General features: G+C 45.4%; 1 long non-coding RNA gene across 7 annotated transcripts in view; it reads left to right on the forward strand.

Annotated features, from left to right (window-relative positions):
- LOC110260213 (uncharacterized) overlaps positions 1 to 14,361 on the forward strand; it is a 282,336-nt gene extending 267,975 nt beyond the window's left edge. For 4 of the 7 annotated variants that reach the window (XR_014842915.1, XR_014842921.1, XR_014842917.1 and 1 more), the window contains 3 exons: positions 2,527 to 2,725; positions 7,316 to 8,118; positions 8,965 to 14,361. This is a non-coding gene — a long non-coding RNA (uncharacterized LOC110260213). The remainder of the gene's footprint in view (positions 1 to 2,526; positions 2,726 to 7,315; positions 8,119 to 8,964) is intronic. The other 3 variants (XR_014842916.1, XR_014842918.1, XR_014842919.1) reach the window with 1 other exon arrangement.
- Positions 14,362 to 25,961: the final 11,600 nt, after the last annotated feature.

The following is a 25,961-nucleotide window of genomic DNA, read 5'->3' on the forward strand; positions in this document are numbered from 1 at the left end:
AGCGGCATATGGAGGTTCCCAGGCTAGGGGTCTAATCGGAGCTGTAGCCACCGGCCTACGCCAGAGCCACAGCAACGCGGGATCCGAGCTGTGCCTGTGACCTACACCACAGCTCATGGCAACACCGGATCCTTAACCCACTGAGCAAGGCCAGGAATCCAAGCGCAACCTCATGGTTCCTAGTCGGATTCGGATTCGTTAACCACTGCGCCACGACGGGAACTCCAGGTGTGTGTCTTTAATTAACCCTCTTCATCTTGGAAGATTGTGGAGAGAGACTTGATCCTCCCTTATAGACTACGCAAGGGTAAGTGCTTGTAGCAGAAGGGCGCCTCTCACAGTAACACTCCATGGGCCCGAATGAGGGAGTGGCATCTCAAAGTTACCATCACAAAGGCCTGTCTGATTATCTTATTTAAAATTGCATTCTGGAGTTCCCTGGTGGCCGAGCTGGTTAAGAATGCAGCATTGTCGCGGCTATGGCTCAGTAGGTCAAGGATCCCGTGTGGTCACTGCTGTGGTGCAGGTTCAGTCTCTGGCCTGGGAATTTCCACATGCCACAGGTGCACCAAAACAAAACGGCCTGCCTTCATTCTCCTAAGCCTGTCCTATTTGAAAGAAAAAAAAAAAAAATTCTGTACCATTGATCACTGTATAGGAAATGATGGATATATATGTATATTTTTTTTTTTTTGCTTTTTAGGGCCGTATCCACGGCATATGGAGGTTCCCAGGCTAGGAGTCCATTCGGAGCTACAGCTGCTGGCCTACACCACAGCTGCAGCAACACAGATCCGAGCCATGTCTTCAACCTACATCACAGCTCGCCGCAACGCCGGATCCTAATCCACTGAGCAAGGCCAGGGTTCGAACCCACAACCTCATGGTTCCCATTCAGATTCATTTCTGCTGTACCACGATGGGAACTTTTGATGTATCTAATTATTATGTATGATATTTCTATCTTCTTTTGCTACATTATAAGTTTCATGAAGATAAGAATTTTGTTTTATTCCTAGACATAATCCAAGTGTACCTTGCAATTTCTGCATACATTTGTTGAGTGAATAAGTAAAGGACTTTGAGTTGCGTATTACTCTTTATTTCTCCTCAGGGACAATCATCTGGTCCTGTGACTATAGCCTCGAGACATCAATACCTGCATCAACCCAGCTCTGGGCCCAACTAGAACCTGCCTGCTTCAGGGCTCCTTAGGGTAGATTACTTCTTGGGGTTCTCGTCCTCTTCATGTCTTCCAGACAGATCTGTTTGTCTGAACCCCAATAGTGGAAATGGGCCAAGTTTTCTGCCACCATCTGAACAACTTTGCAAGGAAATTCCATCATTCTTACATAAAACAATGTATAAAATAGACATTTGGAAGGGAGAAGAGTGCACACGCCAAATGCATCTAAAACTTACATTTGCGTCTTTTTGTCCAAGTGTGATTGATTTACAGTGTGCCAATTTCTGCTGTACAGCAAAGAGACCCAGTCATTCCCTTTCTTATATTATTTTACATCATGATCTATCCAGAGACTGGATATAGTTCCTGGTGCTACAGATAAGACCTCACTGATTATCCGTTCTAAATGTAATAGTTTGCATCTACTAACCCCAAACTCCCAGTCCATCCCACCCCCTCCACCCTTCCCCTTGGCAACTATAAGTCTGTTCTCTATGTCTGTCAGTGTGTTTCTGTTTTGAAGGTAGGTTCATTTGTGCCATATTTTAGCTTCCAAATATAAGTGATATTATATGGTATTTGTCTTTCTCTTTCTGAGTTATTTCACTTAGTATGAGAATCTCTAGTTGCAACCATGTTGGCTGAAAAAGCATTATTTTGTTCTTTTTTATGGCTGAGTAGTATTCCATTGTATATGTATATGTACCACATCTTCTTAATCCATGCATCCTTTGATGGACACTTAGGTTGTTTCCATGTCTTGGCTATTGTGACTAGGGCTGCAGTGAACATATGGGCACAAGTATCTTTTTGAATGAAAGTTTTGTCTGGATATATGCCCAAGACGGGGACTGCTAGAGCATATAGTTGTTCTATATTTAATTTTATGAGGAACCTCCATACTGTTTTCCACAGTGGTTGTACCAATTTACATTCCCACCAACAGTGCATGAGTGTTCCCTTTTCTACACACCCTCTTTAGCATTGGTTATTTGTAGACTTATTAATGATAGCCATTCTGACTGGTATAGTTTTGATTTGCACTTCTCTAATAATTAGTGATGTCAAGCATTTTTCCATGTGCCTCCTGGCCACCTGCATGATGAAATGTTTTACATTTCTTCTTCTTCTTTGGAGAAATGACGGTTTAGATCTTCTGCCTGCCCATTGTGTGATTGGATTGTGAATACCATTCTTAATCTTCCTCTTGCTAAAATCTGCTTTCCCCTAATCTCATTTCAGTAAGTAATAGTCAGCTGTTGAAGCCAAGCAATGGAGTCATTATCTCTAATTTGGTTTTGGCTTCTGCCTTCAATGAGTATTTCTTGATTCCCTTCTAGATATGGTTCCAAATAAAGCTGGTGGTCCACAACTTCCATTTATCCCTGAGGACTGAACTCAACCCCAGCCCTCCTGCAGACTTGAGCTTAACGCAGATACTGACCAAGGATTTTTCTACCACCTGATCCTAAGGATGCAATCACGGTCACAGTGGACTGTGTGTGGACATGGTGTCTCTTCAGGTGGCTCTGGTCGCAGGTAGGTCTGAAGTACTGACAGCTCTGAGCTAGCCTTCCAGAAGGCGTGACTGCTCTCCCTGGGCCCCTGGGCTCTGTGCTCTCTGAGCCTGTCCTCATAACTGCATGGTTCTCCTTTGTGAAGAGAAGAGCAGAACCTGGCCGTTCTCTCATTATACATCGAATAGACTTTTCCTAGTATCTCCTTTGAGAGGTGCAAATTCTAATGGCTGGGTTGCAAACTGGAAAAAAAAAGAGAGGTGCCTATCTTTTACTCAGTGAGTCTGAGAGATGGGGCTAGTGGTTTCTTTGTGCCCTGCTGTCTGTCTCCTGAGGCCCTAACACAGTGACCGATCCACTTTGGTACCAGTACCCAAGGCAAGAGTGAATGTGCTCAGATGGGCATGGAGACAGGTGGGCAAGTTCACTCTGGAGGTCACTGTTACAGGCTGAATTGTGTCCTGCAAAATTCACATACTGACGTTCTAACCGCCAGTACCGCATAATGTGACTGTATTTGGAGATGGGTCTTTAAAGACGTGATTAAGTCAACACGAGGTCATTAGGTCAGGCCCTAATCGAACATGACCAGTGTCCTTAGAAGAGGTGATGAGGACGCAGACATACAGTGGGCGAGGACCATCTGAAGACAGAGGACTGATGTCAACAAGCCAAGGAGAGAGGCTGCAGAGCCAACCCTGCTGACACCTTGATCTTGGACAGCCAGCCTCCAGAATTAGGAGAAAATAAATCCCCATTGTTTGAGCCATGCAGTCTTTGGCACTTTGTTATGCAGCCCTAACAAAGGCAGTGGTAGACGGCATAAACTCCAGAGCTCCGTGAGCCACCGTACTGTAGGGGACTAGCCCTCAGGGAGATCCAGGCCTTTAGGGACCCAGCAGAGTAGAGGGCACGAGATGGCAGAGTCTCCAGCAGAGGAGATGCCCCACCTACTCTACAACTCTCTTATACCCACACGAAGGAACCCTGCAAGTAAGGCCAGGCGAGGACTGCAGGGACCAGGTTCTAGGCCTGACAGTGGGTGACTTGCAATGCTCAGCAAGGATGCTGTGAGCTCAGGCAGGTCCTTGGTAGAAGAGAGTGAACCATTCGAGCTTCTAGGACAAACAACTCCAGGGGATGACGGACAGCAAATCACTTTGCTGACTCAGACGTGCTCCATGGATGGGAGGGCTTCCTCTGATTATTTTCACTGCTGTTCTCATTTAACAAAATCTAACCAGCGGCCCAGGACACAGCGCATTCAGCCGCACTGATGAATGCCCCCTTCCGCCTCTGCGGTGGCCTTCTTCATCTGTTTCCGTTTCAAACACCCCATGAGCAAAGTAATTGAGTTTGAATTGCTTGGGGGAATGCCCCTCCTTCATGGATCCACACAAGGAGACGCTCACAGTTGCTAAAGATTTATTATTTCGCCTCCTAGGTGTATCCTGGGGCTTGTGTCCAGCACAGTGACTGCATAAGGGAAGCCCACCTGTGCCGTCACTTCCAATACCGACACAAATAAATCCGGGCCAGCCCTTCTGCCTTGATCACTTATGGAAGCATCTCTTTCACCCTCTAAAATGGAAACGTTTTTATCTCACAGCCTTCTCATGGGAGCTGTGTCTCAATTAACTCAGTGTCCTGAGGCGCCCCCGTTCCCCCCCAGCCCTCTAGCTTTCCACTGCTCTGGGAAGGGGAGAAGGACTCGGTGATGTTGCAAACACAGAGATATTCCTGGAAACTACAGTCCACGTGTAAATAAAAAAAGCTCACATTTTAGATTGCTCATTACACGCTAAGTTTTTACACGTCATGTTTTTAAGACTCACACAACCCCATGAGGCCAGAGTTGTTCTTATCTCTCTTCACAGGGTCAGTGGTCTTAAAACATAACTGTGAATTCTTAGACACCCCTTCTATGGTGAGGGGGCTCTCTTTCCCTCCTATCTGGGTGGGTTATGACTTTGTCGGCTGGTAGAGAAATGACATACCAGGCTCTCAGTGGCTCCAGAAACATGTCCTAAAAAGCCCACTTAGTGTTGATCTTTATTGGAAGTCTCACTCTTGGAGCCCAGAAGCACCATTTAAATGCCTGACTGCCCCAAAACCACCACGCCAGAAAATCCATGCATGCCTTTGGTCAGCAGCTCCATGGGCACCCAACCTCCCACCATCCGCACCAAAGTGCATGAGAACACACTTGTCTGGAACCTCAGGGCCAGCGATCTGCCAGCTGGAGACCATCAAGGCACCTCCTCTGACACTGTGTAGAAGAGAAGTAAAATCAGCCAAGCCCCACCCCTATTTCTAGCCCACAAAATTATGCAGAATATTAAAATATATGTTGATTTAAGACAACAATTTGGGGCCAGTTTGCACACAGCAATAAAGAACCCAAATGCCAGCTGAAACAAAGAGGCAGACAATGTGAAGAACTTTCCGAGACCTCAGTGTTGACTTGTCATGGATCCCAGGTTGTACTCCAGAGAATCCACCTCTCTAGTCTGACTTTTTAGCAATATTGCCTTTTAGTAGAAAACCCACAACCATATGATAATTATATTATTAATAATACCCAAAGAAGAAGTAGGAATTGGGTCAGCCAAAGAAGTGCTTTCTAACAGTTAGGGACGGCAACACTAAAGGCAGGGATGTTTCAGCCTTCAGAGAAATAGCTTAGTTATCTGTAGTCAACTATGTGACTGCAAATCCTTGCCCAAGGCCTTATCAGCTGCGTGACCCCCAGGACCTCAACTTCTTGAAACCTTTGCCTTCTCGTTTGTAAAGTGGAAAGATAATAACTGTGAGGTTCAAATGAGATCAAACCCCGCAGAGGGTACACACTAAATTTTAAGTGCTGGGGAAGTGCTCAGAAGGTAATTTCTTTCCTCAGGGATGGTCAGCTAGCAGATGTTGTTAACGCAGTGCTTGGGACACTTGGCAATGGATACAGTTTCCATTGTCATGATGGAGGCAGCGTACCATGCACTGCTGGGTAAAGGCCAGAAATTCTGCTAAACATGCTATCATGCACAGGAGGGTAACGCTTCCTCCCACCTTAACAAAGAATTATCTAGCCCAAAATATCCGTTGTGATGCTGTTGAGAAACAGCGTCATAAAAGAATCTATGTAATGTTACAAGTTAAAATAGGTTAACACCTAAGATTCCACCAAGATTGAAGTGCATCCCTCAAATATTCTATTATTCAGGTTTTAACAGGATAGGATTCTGACCTTTAGCAATTCTGTGATCCCTAGATTATAAGATCTAAGACTTTATGTGTTATGATTCTAAGAAGCTACAATTCTAAATCCTTGGGACTCTATTTATTACTCTAAGGTACTTTAAATCTAAGATTACTTTTCTAAGCTTCTATGATGCGGAAATCTTAGCAGGCTCTAATCTGAGATTCTAAGGCTTCTTGAGGTTAGTTTTCTAATAAACTCTATTCTAAGAAATAAGGCTTCTATGACTTTACAGTGTCATGATGCTGCCATTCTAAGACGTTAATGTGCCATAATGTGCATTTATGATTCAGTGTGTCCAAAGCAAGGCATTTATCATGTTGAAGGTGAGCAATGAGGCTGTATTTCTTTTTTTGTTTGTTTCTTTTGCTTTTTAGGGCCGCAGTCGCGGCATATGGAAGTTCCCGGGCTAGGGGTCGAATGAATCGGAGCTACACCTGCCAGGCTATACCACAGCCACAGCAATGCCAGATCCTAGCTATGTCTGTGACCTACACCACAGCTCATGGCAATGCTGGATCCTTAATCCACTGAGCGAGGTCAGGGATCGAACCCACATTCTCATGGATACTAGTAAGATTCGTTTCTGCTGAGCAATAAGGAGAGCTCCTGAGGCTATATTCTTAAGCTTAGATACCCAAGCTCTTTGACAATCTGCTTTTATAATCTAATAATGATGCTTGAGGAATGGAGATGTCCATTGAAATTCTTCTTTCAGTAAATGAAAGTTCAAAGCCTCTGTTGCAATATAGAGTTAACTGGCTCAGTTTTTACTAAGTTGCACATTCTTGGCTATAAAGAGGACACTAAAATTTGTATGCATGGCCCTGAAAAAACGTACTTGGGGGATACCATCATAAGGGAACTTTATTTTTTGTCTCCTATTGCATCTCTTCATATGCTGTGAGGGCATTTACGCTCCGCTCCTGGATTATATTTAAGGTCAGTCTCATACGCCTTCTGGGCATGTATGAGTAATTAACACACGGGTCATCATGGAGCAACTTATCCCTTCCAGTGAAATAATCAAGACTGTAAACTTTATTCGAGTTGCAGCTACTTTTCTTTCCTGGGACTGGCTCACTGCCCACTGCCCCCTGTACCTGGGGAGAGATTCCTGGTTGCCTCCTTTTTTCTTTCTCCATGTTGCTCTATTATCCCACCTTCCTAGTCCTGATTCCAGACCCTTCCAGGGCTCAGGAATAGGGATGGGGGAGAAGGAGAGGAAAGAGGTAGGAAATGTCTCGCTCTCAACTGAACTGTGGAGGGAGGGCTCAGGGCGACCCCTCCATGGAGGTTCAAGCCCTGGACAAGCCTCTGTGTCCTTGTGTTTTGAAGTAAAAGCTTTTTTTCCTTTAGCCTCGCAGGCCTCCCCTCAGTCTCAAAAGGCCGACTCAAGAGTTCACGGTCCGGAACTACTGTTCCAGCTCAAAACTGGTTCAGTCTCCGTGACGCTGTGTCCTGCCTGGGCCCACGGCCTCACTAGCGGTGGTTACTTTCCAGGGAGAGTTGTATCTGCACCTGGGGTCTTCTTCTCCTTTGAAACGCACCCCAACACCCCCCTCCTTTCGTGAGCCATCGTCACTGCGGAGAGAAGGTCGAGATGCGACAGCCCCAAGGACCACCAGAAACCGTCACCGGACCCCCTGACTCCGGCCTTGATGACTCTGAGGTGACCTCTGGAGGGAGAGGAATGCAGGCGCCCTCATCCTTATCAACAGCCCTGGTTTTTCGAGCTAAGCCTTTAAAACTCCTTGCCAGCCCCTCTCAAGGGAGGACGCCCCTTCCTTTGCTGAATAACGTGAGAAGTGTTTATCCAGTATCTCCCTTTCAGAGTAGGGTTAAACTGGATGCCGTCCAAGTCATCATCTGTAGGGGATCCAGGTTGTGAACACGGCCATCGAAAGAAGAAGAAGGTCCCAAGGAACTGCCTCTTACCCTTCGCAAGAAAGAGCGGAAGAACTAGGGAAGGGACCTTTGACATAATCTGAACTACTCCCAACCCCGTTTCCCGCTGCCCCATTTTTCCGATGAGAAACGTAAGATACAAAGGAAACTGGCAGTTACCGGTACCAAGAGACAGAGCCACTGTCTGCTGAATGAAGAGAAGCTAAAGTTCAGACTCCACACTTCATTTTCTCTCTAGCATGATGGGAGCAAAGGTAACTGAATCTTTTGCTCTTCTCCATCTTCTTTTTTTTCTTTTTTCTTTTTTTGTCTTTTCTAGGGTCACACCTGCGGCATATGGAGGTTCCCAAGCTAGGGGTCTAATCGCAGCTGTAGCCACCAGCCTGCATCAGAGCCACAGCAACACGGGATCCAAGCCACAGCTCACGGCAATGCCAGATCCTTAACCCACTGAGCGAGGCCAGGGATCGAACCCTCAACGTCATGGTTCCTAGTCGGATTCGTTAACCACTGAGCCCCAATGGGAACTCCTGCTCTCCTCCATCTTCTAAAGAATACTCTGTGTTTTCTGGTGAGACAGGGAGGTCTTGTATTGTGCTGTTCATCAGTATTTCAAAAGCTAATAGAAAGGGTTACATTTGTTCAATTGAGAAAGGCCATTGAGGCATCTCTGGAAGAAATGAGTTAATCCAGGACCTATGAGGGGGGGAAGGATATGCCTGAGAGCCCCAGCACACGGAGTCCAAGGAGGGTTGGCAGCAACAGAGAAAAGACGAAAGAACTTTGGTTCCGTTAGGAGTGGAGGCTTCGCTTGGGGTGATAACCATCCCGCATGTAGGTTTTGATGAGATACAGACTCCATTGAAGAGTGAGCCAGAGCTTCCCTTCCCATTTTATGAGGAGAACTCGTACATTTTTAACTACTTCCATCTCGCTTTTTTTATATCAAGACTGGTGTTTCTTTCCAATGTGACACATGCTAAGCCTTAACAGACAACGCTTTTTTGTTCAAACCACTTTCCTGCCCACCAGTCCCCCGACATCCCATCCGTCTCGTTCACGCGCCAATTCACACCATCACTGTTGCTTGAATTCTCCAGGGTCTTCGGCCGAACTCTTTGTCGTCTCTTGGGTGTTTTCTTCAAGAAGCCTCTTTGACCACCGTGGCTGCAGGAGACACATCTTGGTTGTGTTTTTAGCAGGCCCACTCGTGGCTGGTCCATACTAAGATTCCAGGAAATACTGCCATGTGCAACCGAGCTGAGCTGTAACCCCATCTGGGATGCTGGGGCTCCAGGTGACTAAGTCAAAGATTTCCTCCTTGAGCCTCGTGACATCTCGTAGTGAGAAGCGGCAGGTGTGAGGGAGGTACAGAGGGAGGTACCACCGAGCGTCTGACCCCTTGCTCTCACTGCTGTTCGGAGGAAAGCAGAAAGGCCACCCCCCAGCTGGCCCAGACAGACTCATTCTTAAAGGAAGACACAAAATTAAAATTCTGAAGCTCTCAGTCCATCTGCTGCCAAGTACACGGCACCGATTACACACATTCCTTGACTATAAGAGGCTTTGACAAGCAACAAGTGTGGAACATGCTGAGAGTTGATTATTCTATTGAAGAGGCTCTGGGTAAGTTGGATAAATGAAAGGCATGCTGCTTGCCTCTGAGATCGAGGCCGAGGAAATCAAGTGAAATTGGCAAATACAACATTTAAAATGAACTCCAGCTACCACTTTCCAAGACACCCAGAGTCAAACCAATATATCAGGCTCAGAGGAGACATCCGAGGTGCTCAGTGTATATTAATTGGCAGTGTCACTCCTGAGTCCACATTACATACAGGGATATTGAATCTCAATTCCAACTCAACGCACATTTATTAAAGGCTGGTTCTCCGTGTATTCATTCATCACTCATCGTACACATGTTTTGTGTGTCCAGAACTGTGCTGGGTGCTATAGAAACAGGAGGAAACTCATACTCTAGTGAGTGGTCCACACAGTAAATGATCACTCCAAAAATCAGCAAGGTTTGATCAACACAAGGAGGGAGAGTACTGGGTATGCAGAGACCGTGTAATCAGGGACCGTCCTGGGTCCCCCGAGGGCGTGATAATTAGGAAAAGGACATGAGTGAGGATGCCTTGGCGGGAACCAGCGAGGTGAGACCCTGAGTTAGGAGAATCACCCACGTCCTCTGTCGCAGGGCTGGTGGCTGTGTGTGGAGAGGGACAGAGACGAGCAAGACCCAGGATGACCCACATCAGTCATAACGCTTCAGAGGCAAATGACAAAAATCTTGGACAAACTCAAGTGACTATATGAGCAGTAAAGAAATTTACTATCTGATATAACTGGAGATCCAGATTCCAGGCAGCCTGTAGAAGTAGCCAATCCCTGATACTGTACTCGGATTCTTTCCATCAGTCTCTCTCCCCTTCTCTCTCCCTCTCTCGCCTTCTCGCTCCCTCTCTCCTGTCCTCAGCTCCAGATTCTTCCTGAATAGCAGGAGGGCTTCCGGGGTACCACGACGTCTATGCATGCTTTCTTGTTCATGTTCGGGGACAGCACAGAAACTCCTCTCTTAGTCACGAGCCGTTGGACCTATTCTTCAGTTTTCTTGGGCTAATTAAGTCATGCCCCCATCCCACGAGTTCTGGCAGTCACAGGGGAACATCACATGCAGATTGGTTTAGAGCAGTCAGAAGCCAGACTCTGGAGCAGGTCATGGAGTCACCACCCACTAGAAGGGGGAGGGGATGGTGCTGGAGCAAAGTCAGAGCCCTGGGAAGAAAGGAGAAGCAGGCGTGTGGAGCAGATGGTGCATCACCTGTCATCAGTGTCCGCTCCACTGTTTTCCATGAACTCGGAGAAAACTCGGGTCCAGCTGACAGCTGGATGTAAGACGTGAAGAGCGGGTCCTCAGGTTTGGCTGTGAGAGACTGGATTTTACCCCGGTTCCTCCAGCTGCAGGCGGGAGCAGCTGGATTAACAATGTGACATCTCACTTTCGGCTGGATCCCCTTGAAGATGGGGGGAGGGATTACAGCTGCACGGCGTCTGCTTTGGAGCACTGAAGACAAGAGTGGAGACAGTGAATTTGACATACGGCAGATAATCAATGTATGTTCCTTCTTCCTTCGCTGCCCTCCATCTCTCTGGCCCCAGAGAACGGGGGACACTTCAACTCTCACTGCTAAGCAGAATCTCTGGAGCCGCAGCTGCAAAGTGGGGTTTGACAGTTGGCGCCAGAAAGGCATGCAGAGAGCACATCTTGCATACAATACAGCACTGGAGACAGAGCGACATACCTTAACCTTGAAGAACAGAAAGACGCCAGAGCATGGATGGAGAGAGAGAGAGAGAGAGAGAGAGAGAGAGAGAGAGAGAGAGAGAGAGAGAGTGTGTGTGTGTGTGTGTGTGTGTGTGTGTGTGTGAGAGAGAGACTCCGAGTGTACAGGAGGTGAGGTGGGAGATGAAGGCAGAGGAGGTATAGGTCTGGTCTATTTACAGACAGGCACCATGCTGGCCTCAGAATCCGCCCTCCTTCTGATGTCTAAGGCCTTCTGTCTAGACCAGGTTCAGTGTGTGTCTTTTTTTCAGCAAGCATTGTTTTTCCTCAAAACCCGCACACAGAGGCTACAGCAGGCAACACCCCTCCCCCGCCCTGTTCACCGAAGTGCTAATATGTGCATCAACTATGAATAGCCATACACAGGTTTTTGTGTGAACATAACTTTTCCTTATTCTGGGATAAATGCCCAGGCAAGCAACTGCCTGGTCATATGGTAATTTTATGTTCAGTTTTATTAAAAACTGCTATTTTAATGAGTGGCTATACTATTTTACGTTTCCAGCAGTAATATGTGCATGATTCATTTTCTCTGCATCATCACCAGCACTTGGTGGTGTTGATATTTTTTTGGTTTTTAATTTCATCCATTCTAATTGGTGTGTCGTGATATCTCACTGTGGTTAACCCTACCCAGACTCACCCTCAGACCCCACCAAAGCTGCAGTAGGTGTTTAGCCAGAGGGCACTGGGGACTAATCATCCCCAGACTTATCATCTGGTTTCTCAGGTGGCAAAACCTGTGATGGAAAGACGGAATCTGGGCTACTCTTATTTCAGCAATTCACAAAAATACATAATGAGGTGATATACGAGGGGAGGGCAGAAAACATGAAGAGGAAAGAGAATTCTAAGGACAGACCTTGGATAAAATCTACAGGTCTTAGAAAATTATATAACAGCTGAAGTCCAAAATATTGACCTGGGAGAGAAAGAAAAAAAATTTGTGGGGAAGTAGAAGTGACCTTTCAATAAATAAATACATAAGTGCAGAGGTGATGGAACAAGTGAGCACACGAGTGAATACATAAACATTTTACACTTTGCTGCACACAGGAGCTCCTTCTGTGAGCGTTCTCCTACACTTGCCAGCATTTCGTGTCTCCAGTATAATAGGTACCTAAATGCATGGCAGGTTTTCTTTTTTTTTTTTTTTTTGGATGGCTGGTTATTTCTTTACAAAAGAACCATTGTCTCTGTGATTATGTAGCCACGTCAGACAGCAAACAAGAGTATTTTGCTGATCAAGAGAGGACAACAGGTATTATTCTACAGCCATTTGCTGCCAGAGCAGGAGCTGAGCCCTTAATTCACCCTGACAACTACTTTTAAGTAGCTAAAGTGGGCTGGAAACCTTCCCTTGAGACATTCACGGGAAAGCACAGTTTGGATCAGCCTAATAATGGAATGTCAACCGACTTCCACAACAAAGCAGAGGCGTGCGCCCCTCTGTACAAATCCAGTAACCTAGAGGAGCGCAGCCTTGGGCACCACTAATAAGGATTCCCTCTCGGAGGACTGAGGCCAGCAAGAAAGTGTTATTGCCTACAGGCGAAGGTCCTTAGCATCCCCCACCCCCGAATAAGTCAGCCCCGACTTCCCCAGTCACTGAAAAGACGCAGTGAAACCCCAGAAGCAGTCCTAACGAAGAGGAGGGCATGGAGCCTCCAGGGTGAGGGAACAATTTAAAGAAAGACAAGGAAGCCAGTGGAGTCCGGCAACTCCGCAATTCCATCCGCTGTATCTATGGGAGGAATTAATGATAAAATGGGGAAAAGCGAGGTCTGGTTGTGAGATGTCTTGGTGCAAGTGGTGCTCCGTCTTCTGGTCTGAACAGGATGGCACAGATGCGTTTTTCCTGGTCCCTCCCCACTGAGTAAACCCTGGAGCCGGAGCAGGAGACAACGAAGGAGACCTCGAGAGGTGTAAGAGGAAGGTCGGCAAGCTCGGGGTCCCGGCCTGGAAGAACAGCTTGGGGACGGCTGGCCTGTCTTCTCTCACCAAACTGAATAACGTCCCCGAGGTCTGGTGTTCACTAATCCCTGACCCACCAACAGAGGATGTGCAACCAGATACGTTCTATCCCCACATTAAGCTGGAGTCTCCTGAATACATCAGATGACTCAGATACCACCAGCAAGAGGGGCTGGCTGGGATCCCGCAGATAACCAGAGGACAAGCAAAGGCTTCTTTCCCCGTTGGACCTGAGACTCCTTCTTTCCGCTGACAGGTTCTGAGGAGTCAGGCAGAAAGCAGTAAAAATACAGCAAAACCAATGGTTATATCCAGAAAGCCTCTTTGTCCCCACGGGCCCCACACCCACCTTTCCCACTCAAAGACACCAGGGGAACAAGTGGGATGGGAGTGGGGGCTCCAGTAGGTGGAGACACCAGCAGGAGACACCTGACAGCTGGACTTGGGGAAAGCCCTCCTCACACTCCTGGCCGGGACAGAGAAGCCCCAGAAGCACCAAACCAGGCAGATGAAAGGAGCATTGTGGACATTCTGAAGAATCAAATTGCCATGGGAATCATGCTCCACAAAGTAAGCTGAGGCCTGCAGCTACACCTCAACTCATGGACTCTTGCTAAGATAAAAGATTGTGCTAGGACCCAAAGTATTCTAATATACAGAAAATCACCTCTAACACCAAAACCCAAGAAATCACAACTTCAGCAAGAGAAGACCATCAACCGATGCCCTTCCAGAATGAGTCAGACATGGGAATTGCACAATTGTATGAGAAGGATTTTAAAGCAGTACTTATAAACAATGCTTCAAAATTCAATGACAGGGAGTTCCCATTGTGGCTCAGCAGGTTACAAACCCGACTAGTATCCATGAAGATGTGGGTTTGATCCCTGGCCTCGATCAGTGGGTTAAGGAACTGGCATTGCCATGAGCAGTGGTGTAGGTCACAGACATGGCTCGGATTCCGCATTGCTGTGGCTGTGGTGTAGGCTGGCAGTTGCAGCTTCAATTCTGCCCCGAGCCTGGGAGCCTCCATATGCCATGGGTACAGCCCTAAAAAGCAAAAGAAAGAAAAAAAAAAAATTAAGTGACAATTTCTCTTGAAACAAATGAAGAAACAAAACCAGTAAAAGAATAGTAGTTTTATTCCTACTACTATTAGAACAAAAGAACCAAATGGAAATTAAGAAACTAAAAATACAATGAGAGAAATAAAAAAAAACCTCACTGGACGGGCTCAAATGGTAAAGTAGAAATGGCTTGTTAATCAAGACTGTGTCGTCTCAGTGAATGGATCGACACGTGGGTCAGCGGAACCCCGAGATCCTAGAAAGAGCCCCACACAAATGTGCTCAGTGAATTGTGACAAGTGTGGAAAGGTAATTTACTGGAGAAAAGACAGCCTTTTAAACATGTGGTTCTGGGTCATTTTGGCATTCTTAGGCAAAAAAAATCTTAACCTACTTGCAACGCAGTATATAAAAATTAACTCAAAGTTGATCATAGACTTGAATATAGAATATAAAAATATAAACCTTTGAGCAAGAACAAACTAACAAACAAGATGACAAAAGAGAAAATCTTAGGCTCTTGGGTAATCAGAGAGTTCTTAGTACCACCAAAAACATGTTCCAAAAAATGGGCAAATTAGACCTTATCAAAATGCTAAAAAGTTTGTTCTTTGAAGAGTCCATGTAAATAGGAAGAAAAGGCAACTTACAAACTAGGAGGAAATATTTTCAAACCTCATATCTGGTCAAGAATTGGTATTTAAAACATAGAGTGAACTGTCTAAGCTCAGCAGTAAAAAATAAGACAGAGAAATAGACATTTCACTGAAAATATACAGATAGCATATATAGCCCATGAAAAACACGCTAATATCATTAATCATCAGAAAAGTGCAAATGAAAACCACAATGAGACATCACTACACATCTACCAGAATGGATGACATTAAAAACAACAACAAAAAAATATCAATCACACCAAACGCTGGTGATGATGCAGAGAAAATGAGTCACTGCTCCACATCACTGCTGGAAATGTAAAACAGTATAGCCACTCCTTAAAACAATTAGCAATTTCTTATAAAACATAAAAATTACCATTTGACTAAACAATTGCACGCTTGGACATTTATCCCAAAGTGAGAAAGATTTATCTTCACACAAAAACCTGTACGTGAATATTCATAGTAGCGTTACTTTCAATAGCAAACAACTGGAATCAGCTTGGCTGTCGTTCTGCAGGTGAATGGTTAACACTGCATGGTACCTACTATTGTGGCTTATTACTTATCAATAAAAAGGAACAAAGACCTTGAATGAATCTCCAGGGAATTAAGCTGAGTGAAAAGGGTCTATTCCAAAAGGTTATATAAACTATTCCAGATCTTCACTGTGGAGATGGATCCAGGAACCTTAAGAGATGATAAAATTGTATAAAACTAAACATATACATAAATGCAGGAAGCAGAACTGGGGTAACCGGGATGAGATCAGAGGATGTATTAATGTCATCATCCTACAATATTTAATATAGTTTGGAAAAATTTTGCTATTGAGAACAACTGGGAAAAGTAGTCAAGGGATATCTACATAGTATTTATTACACATATATGTGAATCTACAATTATCTCAATAAAACTTTTGATGGAAAATGTTGCTTGCTATGACTCGGGGCAGATGGTGGGCTGGCTGAGCTGTAAGCTCTGGAGGAAGTATCTAGAAGTATCATGGTTTCTACTGGCTGATATCAGGAATATATTAAAGTGGTAAGCTTGGTCAATGATTGGCTGGGTTGTAAGAGGAAAAAGAAAGAGACAAAAAACAGTTCAGAAATTTGGGACCTTGAAGAGCTGGCAAAATGACTATTTCTTAGGCTCTCAACAGTAAGAAGTGTGGTTGAAAAGACAGGACTGATCAAGATGCATAAAGATTCGGACTTTCTGCAAAAAACTAGTAGTGTCTCAGGCCAGTTGTGGAAGCAGAGTCTGAGACCATGTTTTATGTTCATGTGTCTTATCTGAGTAGGAATGAAGGACTAGGAAAGCCATGCAGGGAGGGAGGAAAATTCAATCTAAGAACACTGGCCATTCCTGTGGGTGGCAGATGGCCAGTCATCACAAGGCCTTCTGAGAAGCTTTGCACAACTTGCCTCAGACTGTCTAGCCATTAAGTGTAGGAGAAGAAACCATAAGAGAGGAAAGCAACAAAATGTATCAAGCTTCAGAATCTGTCTAGGTTGTGATGACTGGTACATGTAACTGGATTTAAATAGATCATAAACTCCCTAAGTTTGGGGGTAAATTGCATTGTCCAAGATCCTTTGACTCTGAGATCTAAAATGGCCTTTGAGACTCCAATACTTGCACCAGATAGAAGTGGGCTTTATAGATTTACAGAAACTTTGAAGGCTATAGTATCCACCCGGGAGGGTAATGTACAAGGAAGAACTCCCAATGAATAGAGCAAAGATCCATGGAGAACAAGGAACAATGAGGATTCTCCCAAAGAGCAAAGCAGGATTTAGTTAAGAAACATCCCCATTTTCAAGTTAGAAGACTTCGTAAAGCCTGTCCAATGGGACGTCAGAACTGACACGGACCAGTGCCTGCTGTGGGTTCCCATTCTTCCACTTTCTGGCTGAGAATGTCTTTGCATAGGAGGAGGATGGGGAAACAGACAACTCCCTTTTTATTTGTAAATTACTGAACCATGAGACGACATATCCAAGGGGAACCATTGCAATTCTGAGCATCACTAGCCTTTGAGCAGAATGCAGTGGACAGAAGTGACCTGGCTTGGCTCTCCTAGGGAGGGCATGAGAGCTCTTCCGTGGGACGGAAGAATGAAACAACTTTTTTGGACAGTAACCAAAAGGGTAGACCGAAAACAACACCCCTGTTTTCTCTTCTTCTTTGGCACGTAACTAGACTAAATTTTCCACCCTCCCAGCAATTAGCCAATGCAATATGAATTGAAGTAATTTACTTCTATTTTTAGGTCTGACCCATTCAAATATAAATTTGCCATAGATAATTTTCAATTGTCCGTTTCCATCTGTTAGCTTAATGTAGAAATTTTGAGGAAGCAGAGCCAAAAACAGAAAGAGTCTGGTTCCCCACTATCTTTAGAGATGCTCTAAACCATTCACTTGCAACCCACATTGGACCATCATTTATGCTGTTTGGCAAAGAGGAAAAATTTTGCAGACGTAATTAAAGTTTCCAAACAATTGATTTTAAGTTAATCAGAAGGGATATTATCCCTGATGGGAGCCCCCAGTCACATAAATCCTTTATAGAAAGGATTATAGAAAGAGGGTCTAGATGTTAGAGTCTTAAAGCATCATACTTTCTGCTGTTGGCTTTGAAGACACAAGCTGCCATGAATTCTATAGACCAAGGACATGAGGCTGCCAACAGTCTGATGGAGCTGGGAAGTAGATCCTGCTCTGATTGCACCTCCATGTGACACCTGGATTTTAGCCTTGGGAGACTCTGCAAAGAGGGTATGGTTAAATTGTGTCAAGCCTTCTGACCTATAGAAATTGTGACATGTTGTGTCAAGTTGCTAATGTGTGGTAGTTCATTATGTGACAATGGAAAAGGAATCTAGTTATCTTGAATAACATACATCTTAATTATTTTTGTGACAAAAAGTTATCAGTAAGGTCTTGTCAAGGAAAAAGAGTTTTCTTATATTTTCCCTTATTTTTCAAAGTCGACCTAAACAGTTTTCAATAGAAAAGAACCTCTGGTAGTTAAGATGGTCTCAATCGCATCTTTTTCTCTATTGAGTCTAACTCATCCATTATTGGTATTATTTTTGAGAGGTTTACCACTTGTAAGAATCATCTGAGATATAATTAAATAAATATCTTTCTTTATATCTGCTGACATTTTTACTTTTGTAAAACCATGTGAAGTGTGTATTAGCGTGACACCAGTTATTGTAAGTGTCAAATCCTCAAATCTTATTGGCTTAGAATAAAATGTTATTTCTTCCTATGAAACATTCCAAAGACAGATACTCTCCAGGAAGCTCTCATGTGCAACTGGCTCCCATGCTTTGATTCAAGATACAGTTTGTTCCAACTTGTATTCGGTGGCCTTTAACTTCCTACAACTTCCAAAGTCATAGGTGGCCTACAACTTCCAAAGTCACCCTAGCATTCATCAGCCAATGCGTAGGTAAAAGAGAATGAGGAATCATGCATCAGAAGTCCCTACTTTTGAGGCCTTGAAGTAATGCCCATCACCGCTGCCTAAAGTTTCATTTACCAGTCCCAGAATACACCTAATCTCAAGGAACTGGAAAAATCCAGGAAAGTCCAAAATGGTGGCAAGGATAGGGCAAACACGGGGAAACACTAGGGTAGGGTTGCAGTTCTCAACCTGATGACTACACTTCAGGTGACACCTTTCAATGTCTGAGCCTTTTTTGATTGTCACAACTAGGGGGAGGGCTGGTGCTGACATCTCATAAGGTCAAAGATACTTCTGAGTACCCCACAGATCACAGGACAGCCCTCCCCCTGCACTGCAGCAAAAATTACCTCTCCCCAAACATCAATAGTGCCCAGATTGAGTAACCTGGTGTAGAGTAAATAGCAACTGATTTGTGAATCCTTGATATTACGTGTTCACACAGGAAAAATTCTTAAGCATATACTATGTGCTGGGTACCATTCTGTCTTCGGTGATGCAAAGTGAACAACATAGACAGATTCCTCTCCCTCATGGCACCTATGGTCTGGCTTATTACATATGTGACCCGATTAACCTGCTTGAAAGGTCTCTCTCCCTTAGGAAGGAAGAGCACAATTCACAGGGCCTGTATGGAGTTTAAATGAGACAATGTATGGAAAACATGATGCTGAAATGGTACTCCTTATGCTTCATGAGGCATGAATTCAACAGATATTACATTCCAAAATGAACTGGAGAAAGACCACCGTGGAAAAGTAACTGGTTATAAGACTGTCACAGAATGTGGATATAAAAGGATAGATGGAGTAGTGGCCAGGAAGACTCTGCAACTGGGGTTTTGGGGAAGGACCTTGGGGCCAATGAGATTGGGAAGGGGGAAGTGGTAGGAGCCTGATGAGAAAGGGTAGGAGCCCAGTCAGACTTGATATGTACCCCGGGATGGGTGCTGACTCATGAAAGGTACAGTAACCTTGGGTTTCTAGGATGCAGAGCAACATCTTGGAAGTAACTGCACTTCTAAGAGTCTATCAAACACGCATGGAGCTTTGGGACCAAATGAGGTAGGATGGGAGCATGGAGTGATTACTAAAGAACCCCTTCCCCAAAAAGCCACCTTCCAGGTGGTAACACTCAGCAGCAATGAGCTGCGGAGTTTTCTACTAAGACAGAAGACCAGAGGTAACTCAGGAGGGAATAACCAAAGGAGGTCACTCCGTAGAAACTACAGTAGCAGGGTCTCAGCAGAGCAGATTCTGGAGAACCCATCCTGGCCCTCACAAAAGAAAGGGCAACCCTAGTTATCTGCCAGATTAAAAAAAAAAAAAAAATCTAAGGACAAAGCTAGATAATCTAAGAACACAACTTTCTTGTTCCCTTTATCTCTCTTCTCTACCCTCTGCTTGGTGGGGTCAGAAAATTATTTCAGGAGTCTGGAGGAGGAGAAATTCCAAGCAGAAAAGAGAGTAGGAGGATTATACTAACCTCCCTTGTTTCAAATGAGCAGCTTAAACCCATTTGCAGCTTGTAGAAGATTTAAAACTAAATCAAGTTTAGAAAATCGGTCAGGATAGGATAGGCTCTAATGAGATAACAAGTAAGCCCACACATCCATTTAATTCACACCACAATTTTTAAAAAAATCATTCTCACTCACCCGTCTAAATTATGACAGTGGGGATGTGTGTGCTTATCTTTGGAGGGTGAGGGTCTGTTTCACATACTCACATGGGGAATCTCACCAATTGAGACTCCAGCTCATCAGTAATATCTCAACAAATGACCTCCAGAATTTCTGAAGTGGAGCAGGAGAGAGCTGAAGTGTTGTCCATGGGCTTTTATGAACTGACCTGCAATGGTACACATGACATACACCGCTTTTCTCCATATCCCAACAGCCAGAATTCAAGAACATGGTAGCAAACAACATGGCACCAGAAGCTGGGAAATGCTGTCTTCCTATTGCCTAAGAAGGACAGAGCTGGATATGCCTGGATGTCACGAGACATGTTTCTACAATATTTTCTTAGCCTCTTTGCTTCCATTGTCTATGCTGAAAACTCCATCTGTCCTTCCTTACTTTGCCCCATATTCCTGCCTGAAAAACAGTCGCAGTGCTGGTAAATGACTTAAGCTTAAGAACAAAGACCTAAAGGCATAAGTTATTCATGTGGTCAGCTGAATGAGGACATAATGCATTGGTCTAGGCACGCGGGACCTGTGCAGATTGGCACGCCTTTAACACAGCATGATATGTCCTCTTAAGACTAAGAGGAAGATGAGCCTCATGGCCCCAAGGGGTTTATGAGGGGTCGTTAGCAGGATATGCATTAGCAAGGAGAATGGAGGTGCAAACCTAGGCAGGGTTGCTACAGATAGGCATGCTGTTTGCAGAAGCACAATTGTGATTCTCTTGATGCTTTGCATAGATAGCTGAAGCCAAGCTTCCTCAATGCTAATGATTGTTAAATGCCTAAAGGTCAGAATAAAAGCTTAATCAGCAACCGGCTATGTGACTTTTAAAATGCCTTAAAAAAACCTATATCCTGCACCTACAACCCCCTCCTCACTTGATGTCATCCTAAAGAGCACAATAAAAGCAGTGTGGTTTCTTGAGGCAGCGCTCTTGGTCCCTGAGACCTTGAGTCCCCCGGTTCCCACCTTTAAGATCAATGTCTCTGTGTCTTGCTTTATGTTAACTTTTTCCTTAAGTTTCACAGCACCCGTTCTTCAGCCCTCACCTGCTGAGCTGGTCTCAACACCTGAGTACTAGACCCCTTCCCTTCCTCCAAGTCATAATCCACCAGGACCAGACATTTTCAATTGCTTTCCTGTGATTCTGGGTTTTAGATGGACCCAAAGAGGTCAGGGAAACTGAATCTCCATCCAGAAGCAGAGGAAAGCTCACCAACACTAGGTGGAAAAGAGACAGTCAGATGCACAACAATAAAGAAATCTCCATTAGATTCCACCAGTCCTACAAGTTCTACTTTCTGGTAACAGAAGTAAAGCACCAGGCACATCAGGTTACCCAGACTGGGCACCACACTACTGATGCTCCAGGTCTTTCTCTTTTTTTAACGCACGAATAAAGTGTCAATACCTTTCTACTTCCGATGTGAGAGAAAACACTATCCTATACCGTGTCGTTTTTATAACATCGAAATCTGCCATTGTTTTGTGCCTGTTCTAGATGCTTTGCTGACACCTATTTACATTTTCTTTTTTCTTTTTTTTTTGTCTTTTTAGGGCCACACCCGCAGCATATGGAGGTTCCCAGGCTAGGGGTCTAATCAGAGCTGTAGCCGCCGGCCAAGCCACAGCCACAGCAACGCGGGATCTGACCTGTGTCTTCAACCCACACCACAGCTCACAGCAACACGGGATCCCCAACCCACTGAGCAAGGCCAGGGATCGAACCCGCAACCTCATGGTTCCTAGTCGGATTGGTTAACCACTGCGCCACGAGGAACTCCTACCTATTTACATTTTCTCTTCACAGCCCTCCAGGGGGTGGCTCCAGGTTTCCACGAGGGGGTTAATGCAGAAACCTCTGCCGAGTGTGGGGGTTACGAAAAGTCATCATTTCCTTGGTTAATGATTTTACTAGAAAGTGGGTAGACAGTATCACTAGCAAGGAAGAGAGCATAGAGAATGTTATTTTTATACGAGAACAAATGTGAGCATATCTGTGGGGTTTTAGCTTTATTAAAGTATAGTGGATATACTTTCATATTTTAAAAAGTCAATTAAAAAAAGAAACTATAAATTGTGGTCACCAAGGGGGAGGGGAAGGAAGGCAGTGGGCGGACTGGCAGTTTGGGGTTAGTAGATGCAAACTATTACACTTAGGACGGATAAGCCGTGAGGTCCTGCTGTGCAGCAGAGGGAACTATAGCCAGTCACTTGTGATGGAACATGACAGGATAATGTGAGAAAAAGAATGTGTGCGTGTGTGTGTGTGTGTGTACAAAAAAATGGGTCACTTTGCTATACAGTAGAAACTGACAACATTGTAAATCAACTATAATAAAAAGAATTAAAAATAAAGAAATTATGCTCAAAATAAAAGAAGAATAGTTGAGACGCCAAACTTGTACATATTTAATGTATATATTGTGATGAGTTTGGGCATCTGCATATCATCACCGCAACAAGGCAGCAGACATGGCCAGCGTCTCTGAGCATGCCCTATACTCTTTTGTGTGTTCTGCCCCCTTTGGTAAGAATATCTAACAAGAGAGCTAGCCGTTAACACATTTTATTTTATTTTATTTATTTAATTTACTGCTTTTTAGGGCTGCACCCACAGCATATGGAGGTCCCCAGGCTAGGGGTTGAATCCGAGCCACAGCTGCCAGCCTACACCACTGCCACAGCAACACTAGATCCTTAACCCACTGAGCGAGGCCAGGGATCGAACCTGCAACCTCCTCCTAGTCAGATTCATTTCTGCTGAGCCAAGACGGGAACTCCCGTTAACACATTTTCAAGTGTACAATACCGCCTCATTAACCACAGTGAGCTCGTGGAACAGCACATCTCTGAAACGTACTCGTCTGGCAGGACACAACTTTATATCCATTGAAGAGCGACTCCCCATGTCTCCCTCCTCCTGGCCTGTGACAGCCACCATTCTGTTCTCTGCTTCTACGAGTGTAGTTATTTTAGATCCATCCCATTTAGGTAGCTCTGTGCTGCTGTCCTTCTGTGACTGGCTTGAGAACAGTTGGGTGTGTGCAGCTCATAGGGGGAAGGCATATTTGACTTGTTTTATATTTTTATTTTATTGTATATATTTTTGTTTATTACTTTCTTGTATTTCTGTGCAGAAAACTCCTGATCCCATCCCTTCCTCCCTCTCCCCACCACACTGGGGATCAGACCCAAAGCTGTCTGCACCCATCCTCTCCTTGCCCACAGCACAGTGCCCTGGGGGCGGCTTTGTTAAATCTCTCCCACACTTGGCTTATTTTCACTGAAGCTTTGGGAACCCCACCTTAGGAGAACAAGAGCAGACAAGATTCCTCCTTTTCCTCAGGGTGTTGGGGGCATCACAGAGAAAAGGGAGGAAACGCCGTACTAATAAACAGGGAAAGAGAAGGGAAGAATAAGAGTTTGACCGAAATACAAAGAAGCTACAAAGACTCTGCTCTAAGGACATGTAAAAAGCGAGCATCTGTGCCGTCAGCAGCAGCAGCATCGTCCCAGCACTTGCAGGGCTTCTCTGTGCAAGAGCATCTGCCCCACCAACGTCATTTAACCTTTCAACAGCTTTTGATGTAGATACTATTACCTGAAGCCCTGCACTTGATAAAACGGAGGCCCCGGAAGGTTGGGCAGCTTCTTCAGAGTCCCTGCAACTCAGAATCCCTCACATGGTGTCCATTCTCCTCCCTGGCCCTGCCCTGTGACGCCCCGTGGGGGTGTCACATCTCAGGTCAAAAGCTCCCAGACGAGATTCTGCAAACGCTCCCTTGCCGTCCCACCTTCCTGAGGTAGCTCCCCCTAGTCTTTTTGCCAGAGGGAAGTAATAACCTCTGATTTATTCAGTAGCATCCACGAAGGAAGATTTTAATTCCAGGCCAAACAAAACCACTAGCGGGAGAAGCCCCAAACAAACCGAAACTAGAATGATCGTTAACGTACCAGTTGTTTTAGATCGTTCCTGGGCGAGCTATAAATAAACGCATGAAATAAGAGAAGCCATAAACACGATACAAACCACTAAGAAGAGTATGAAGCTGTGATTTCTAAACCACTGCCTCATGGGATACAAGCTCAATGAAAGGAGCCTCTAAAAAACAGGGTGATGTCGTTATCTAGTTTGGAAAACTGTCGGAGCTTAGACATTCATGTTAGCATTATAAAGATGCCGAGAGGTCCGGCACTACTGCAGTTAACTTGGCTTAACTCTGTCAATGACATTTCCAAACTCATTTGGCCACAAAACCATCTTTTCTCTGTAATGAATGTCCTTGATAAAACAGACAGTATTGTGGGGTGCGGAAAATGCCAACAGGAAGCTATTTCTTTTCCCTTCTCGGCCTTTGTCCAAGCCCGTTGTGTAACACCTGGAAAACTTGCCTTATCTGCGCCCAGCACACAGCGAGCAGGAGACTTTGCGGCGCGGGTAGCAGAGCCCCAGAGGAAGTCTCTTCCCCAGGCTGCTTTCGCTGGTTTCCCTGAGCTTCTCTGACTTCTTGACCTTGAGCTGGGCTGTGTTCCTTGCCACGCCTGACCAAGCCTTTTGGATTTTCTGGTTCGGGCTGAGCTGCGGGACCCTCACCTGGCCTCTGACCTAAGAACGTCCCCCACCGGCCTCGGTTCATCCAACGTTTGGACACGTCTTTCCCGAGAGCCCGCGCGGAAGGCAGCGATGACAAGGACAGAGCTGCAAGTTCACGCCGTTTGTTCATAAATTGGAGCAAGACAAACAGGCTGTCCTCAGGCAGCAGCGCGGCACGCATCGCGGGAGGATAACGTGGGGGTAAAGAGGGGCGTCCGAACCGAGCCTGGGGGTTCGCAGAAGACTCCGAGGAGGAAGAGGCGCACGCTCGGAACCGCAGGGTGAACCGGGCTTGCGAAGTGAGAGAACGGAACGCAGGAGTGGAAGACGAGGGTTGAGGGTTCCAGGAAGATGGAGCCCCCTGGGTAAGAGTTTGAGCCAAGAGAGAGAAGGTGATCTCAGGGCAGAAACGAGCCCCATTAACTGAGACGTGGCGTAAGGAGCTGAGAAACAGGACGCGAGGCTCAGAGGACAAGAACGTGCCCCGGGGCCGGCAACCTAGACGTGGACGCTTGGCCAGGCCAGCCCTGGGGCCAGTCCTCAGCCGGAAGGGAGAAGAATTCGAGTCTCGAGTTCATGCAGCTGCGGGCCCTGATGAGCTTCGCCGGGGTCAGAATCCTGCCCTTCGGCCGAGATCTTCAGCAAGTTGAGCAGACCCCAGGCGCCTGTCAGGAGCCTCAGGAGCATCACCGAGTGGATGCAGGAGGAGAAGCGGGGGCTGAGGCCAGGGGACCGCACGTGCGGGGCCTCAACCACAGCCCTGCGCTGGGCTCTCTCTCATCCTCCTCCTCTGACCCCGAGACTTACGAGTTAGAATTTCAACTTATATCTGAGGAGGCGGATGATGAGAGATGACATAACTCACCCAAGGTACACAGGCTACAAATCACAGTTAGAACCTCAGCACTGACCCACAGAAACCCCCTCTTTCTGTCATGCTGCCTCACTTAATGCATGCTTTCGTCCTGGTTGGTTTATTAATATTAACAGCAGTCATATAATAGCTGAATTAACTGATGAAATGTCTTCTTTGGACCAGGTCTTTTATTGGGTGCTCTGTGCACATCATCTCAGGTCCGCCTAACAACGGCCTGTGAAATAAATATCATCGTGTTTAATTTGCAGAGGATAAGCCTATAGTTAAGAAGCGGTCATTTTTTCCGAGGTAAATGGTTATTACATAGAGGAAGTAAGACTGGAATTTAGGTTCTTCTCATTCCACACTGCATGTCCTTTCCATAGCCACACTCCTTCTGGATTGAAAAATGACTGAACA

Source organism: Sus scrofa, chromosome 4 (genome assembly GCF_054392235.1).
Source record: "Sus scrofa isolate SSC_HxYL_T2T_F1_AM1 chromosome 4, Sscrofa_HxYL_maternal_Yorkshire_Landrace_v2.0, whole genome shotgun sequence".
NCBI lineage: Eukaryota > Metazoa > Chordata > Mammalia > Artiodactyla > Suidae > Sus > Sus scrofa.